A 5602-nucleotide genomic window follows, 5' to 3' on the forward strand; every position below is an offset into this window, starting at 1 on the left:
AAATTTTAAGAATGGCTCTTGGAAACATATTTTTTAAAAATTAATCAAAATATTCGTTTTATATGAAAACAATTTTTAACTTTGTGAAAGATTAGTTAGCATATGTAGTTATTACTTGGAGTATATTTATTAAGATATACAAATTTAAATGTAACTTTGTTTTACAAAATTGAATAAAATGAAGTTTATGATTTGACTTAACGCTAATATCATATTTTAAATATATTTTTCTCACACCAACTTTATGATTTGACGCTAATATCATATTTTAAATACATTTTTTCTCATACCAACTAATTAGTAACTCTGATATGATAATAAAACAGTAAAATTTAAACTTAAATCAATCTCAAAAAAATTAGTTCAAATTGGTAAGAGGATTGTATTTCATTTTATATTTTATAATTTAATTTTATCTTTAATTAATTTGAGATTTTTAATAATATTTGAGAATATATTTTTTATTAAGATAGAAGAAGAGTTTGGGCCATAGATTAGTTGTTGCACATACATGTTACGCACTCCTGAAATTCATATTGAAAAAAGTATAAAGTTATCATGACAATTCTAATGACAAAGCTTTTCTATTCCGTTTCAAGTTTTTTCATTTCAAAACGAAAACGTCAACATGTACGACAAATGAGAGCATTCTTACAACCCTAGAATCTTCTCTCTTATTAGAAAATGAACTTTACAATAATTTCATTCTACATTAGTTGAGTTAAACTTTGTAATGAATCATTCTCTAAAAAAATCTATTAATATCTAAAATATTTTTTATCATTAATAAAAAATTATAAATTATTTTTTATTAGTCTTTTATAGATGAATTTAAAATTTAAAAATATTAGTAGTTAAAACATTAATAGTTAATTTACATATCAATTTATAATTTATTTATTAATAATAAAAATCACTTTAAATATCAATATTTTTTTTAGTTTCTAAAAATATTTAATTTATTTAATGTATTTTTTTTAAAATTTGATTGATATTTAATGATTTTTTAGTTAATGTATTTAACGGTTGATATCTCAATTTCATTTAATTTCTCACACAACTTTTTCACTCTTCTTTGAAAAATATTGTTAATCAATTGTGAGAGGAGGGTCACTCTTATTGGCACACCATGACATCTTTTCCACAATTTAGAAAGTAAGAGCCATATATGATAAGAAAGAAATATTAGTATAGTGACGAAGCATCATAATATATATATATGATAAGAATGAGGATTTAAATTTCATTAATGATGATATGTCATATCTTTATTGATAAACTGTGTTTTTTATAATATAACAAATATAACAAAAGATAATAAAGATTGACAAAAGAGTAAAAGGAAGACAAATATATGATAATGAATATCTCTTCAATTGTATATTGAATTAGAACAAATAGTCTGAATATATACAAGTTGTACACTCATTCGAGGTCTAGCCACTCTGGTATCCATATCCTTTAATATTTATAAATATTTTTAAAACTTAAAACAACATGTTCTAATTCAACTTTTTTTCTTATTACGTATTGATTAAGTTAAATACTATAATCTTATTTACTCTACTAGGAATGTCTCTAACCACATCAATCTATTCTTATTTAAAACAAAAAAAAAAGATTTTTATGAATATTTTTATATCAATAAATAATAAATAAAATAAAATGAGACATTTTAGGGTGTCTCAACCCTTGCAGAGACACTTTAGAGGTGTCTTCATCCTTATAAAGAAAGTGGTCAAGACCAACCTGCTCAACACCTGACTTACAAACATTCTTCAGATTCTACAGACCATCAAATCAATCTTCAATATTGAAAAAAATAATAAGACACATCAAAAGAAATCATCGTCTACCCTATTAGGATTTTTATAACCAATCTTTAATCAAAACAATACAAACAAACATCCCCTAATGAAACCAAAAGTTCACAATGTAAACACTTTTTGAATCCAATGAATATATTTTATGTTAAAGAGAAATAGTGGTGGCATGGCATGATGGCAACTAACCTAATACGTGTGTACATGAAAATCAGAAGTTCATAGGATAATGAAAACAATAGTTTAATCTTAGTATTAAAATGAAAACCAAGGACCCCATTTGAAAGGGCTAATTAAAAATGGTTCTATCATTGTCCCTTGTGATGTTAGGTCAAAGTGAGTAATTGGCCTCTAAACAAAGGTGTAGTGTCAAAGATAGTGGGGTTGATTTGTTTTGTGTTAGACACAAAAGGGTTATGTTGTGAATGAAAATGCAGGCAAATTGTTGGTTATTGGGATTGCAAAGAGCCCACAAGTTCTCTAAATTTATTGTGGTATTTCATTTTGATGTCAACTATGTTAGGGTTTTGTCCCCCATTGAGGTAGCTGATGTCAGAGACAAATAGCCTTTTGTCTAATTCTATATACCATTCAACACCAAAGGTTGCTTAGAGACAAGACCAATGCCTCATCTTAGGAGAAGTGGTCCCCCACTATGTTCCTATTTTTTTCTATACTTCTGGCCATGGACAACACTACATTAACAACTTCACTTGGTTTTAACACTTCCTAATATCAAGGGTTAATGTCAAAATCAAAGAGAACAAGTTTTATATACTTCTCTTATTCATCTATAATATTTAAGCAATTGTTGTTAACTTTTCTCAAGATTATAAAGTGTTAAATATGCATTATCGTAACAATAAAACAATAACAAAAAAAAATAGTTATTATGTTGTCTATATTAAATACTATTTTAGAAATTTACAAAATTATTTATATTTAAATTAATTTTTATTATTAATAAATCATTTTTAAATTTGTATTTAATTAGATACTAAAATTTTAAATATCAATTTTAAAATTTAAATAATTGGTAGTTAAAATTTAGGTAGCTAATTAGATAGTAATTTAGAAATTATTTACCAATAATAGAAACTAATTTAGATACCAATAATTGTTTTAGTTTTTAAAATGGTATTTAATTTAGTCAATATAATAATTAATAATTTGTTATCTCTAAAATTGGTTTCTATTTAGTGATTTATTAGTAGCGTATATAAAGATAAATTAAATTAGTGAATGTGATTTTAAATTATTTAATAGTTTTTTCTTAATTAAAAATGTATTTTATATTATTTTTCTAATACATTTTATTATTGGTTAAATATTATTAAAATAAAAGATATACAATTTATCCTTTTTAATGAATCATAATTCATCTATAAAGTGTGTTAAAATTTTATTTTATTTTCTATTTTTCCTTCTAGAATGATGTTCTCAAGAAAAGATAAAGGATTCAAAAGGTGGGTTTAGCATATAATACATTTGAACTTGTTGCACCATGAGCTTAGGTTAGAGTGGTGATACTTTATATATCATTAACTTTAAACTTTTGTTTTATAATCATACAAGTGTCACATCATTTCAAAAACATAGGAAAAAATGTGAGTGCCACATGCCTTTTTAATATCTTAATGTGTAACATTTAATTAGGTATATACGTGTATCTTACTCACTAAGTGTGAAATATTAGAAGAACCATTATATCAAAATATGAAGAGAAAAACACAAACTCTATAATTTATCCTTTCAATGACAATGAATTTGTAAGAAGAATAATGACATCTATTTCACCACACTCATTACAAAAAAATTATTAAATAAAAATTAATTTTTAAAATTTAAATAATTAATTACTATTTAATTAAATTAAAAACTATTTTATAAATTAAAAAAATTATTAATATTTAAAATAACTTATATTATTAATAAAAAATTATAAAATAGTTTCTAAATTGATATCTAATCCTTAGCTATCAAGATTTTAGTAACTTACTACTTTAGTCTCTATAAATTTTTTAGAAACCAATTTAAAATCTAAAATATTAGTAACTAAAATTTAGATAGCTAATTTAGATACCGATTTAAATATTATTTTATAAATTTTTATTAATAACATAAACTATTTTAAATATATCAATAATTTTTTAATCTCTAAATTAATATTTAATTTAGTTATATATATTAACTAATTATTTTTAATCTCTTCATTTAATTGCTATTTAATGATTTTATTATCAACTTGAATTTTTTTTTCTGTAATGATATAAAAAACCACACGATTCTTCATGTTTGAATGATAAATCATAAAGTTTTTAAGAAAATCTTTACTTCTTCCTAGATGGTGTATGATCCACTAGCTTAAAAAAAAAGTTTGATCCACCCAAGTTTGAATTATGCATTTTTTTTTTCTTTGAAACTGGTCCCAGTTTTGTTCTTAAACCTAGTAACTAGGTCTAACTTATCTTTATTTTGTTTTCACTCTTTCCAAGCACATTGAAGAAACCCTATTGCCAGATTCATTTTTTTATACATGCATGACATAAAGACAATATTCACATGCAAAGACTTATAACATTGCAATGTGAAGAAAATATTCCACCTCACATCACAAGCTGCCTAACAAATGAATTTCCTACAAATTTATTACTATTATCTTTGAACTTTTCACACAATTGCTCTCATACCAATGACTATGAGTAAAGTGTGGTTTTCTTTCTTTTGAGTTAACTTAAAATCTTCTCTCCATCTTTGGCTACAATAATTCACAAGTGTTGAAAAAAGTTGTTGAAAAATAACCATATAAATTACAATTTTCAAAATTCATAAAAAAAAATTATTTTTCATTATTTTTCGTACTAAATTTAAGCTAGTGTTATAAGAGCTTGTTTTTACACTTAAAATAAGTGTATGGAATAATTTGAAAATGATAAATAAATTTAAATTTTATGTCTCCAATGTATTATGAGATATTTAAAGTATGATTGATATTTGTGTTTAAGTTGAGAGGTTGGAATAGTATTTTGGATGAAGTAGTGATTAGATTTTGGGTTTTCTTTTGGATGGCATAGGTAGGGGTGAGTTTAGTAAGTACGCAGGGAGTTCAAATATAAATTTGAAAGAAATTTTCTTTCTTCTACTAAATTAACCATCACTTTTACTTTTCTTTCTTCATTGTTAGTGTATTCTTCTTCCTCTACTCAAAACACAAAGTCCTACTCTTTCTTTCTTTTAGTCTTGGTATATTTCAACTTACAAACTAGTCAAGAATTAATATTAAAAAATGTTTAACCATTTTTAAACACTTTTTAACTGAGGTAGAAAAAATAATTGATTATGTTAAATGATAATTGATTATCTTACAAATGCATAAAAATAATCATTCATAAATAATGGATTATTCTATATCATAATTAATTATTATAAATATGATAATAGATTATAATATGACAATAGAATATCTTAAGATATAATCAATATTCTATATTTTGATTGAAATACAAGTTATACTGATAAATGATTGTGTTGGAGATCCCACATCGACTAGATATTAGAGCCTTTTATTGTATATAAGTGGGTGCAAACCTCAACCCTATGAGCCGGTTTTATGGAGTTGAGTTAGGCTTAAAGTCCACTCTTTCGTAACAAATTGAGATTGGAAATAATCTATTAGATTACTTCTTGTGGTTTTCATATCTATTCTAAACAAAATAATCATTTATTACTAATAATCCTATATTAACTCTATTTTCATAGTATATAAATGATTTTTGTCT

The sequence above is a fragment of the Phaseolus vulgaris genome, chromosome 11 (assembly GCF_000499845.2).
Source record: "Phaseolus vulgaris cultivar G19833 chromosome 11, P. vulgaris v2.0, whole genome shotgun sequence".
NCBI lineage: Eukaryota > Viridiplantae > Streptophyta > Magnoliopsida > Fabales > Fabaceae > Phaseolus > Phaseolus vulgaris.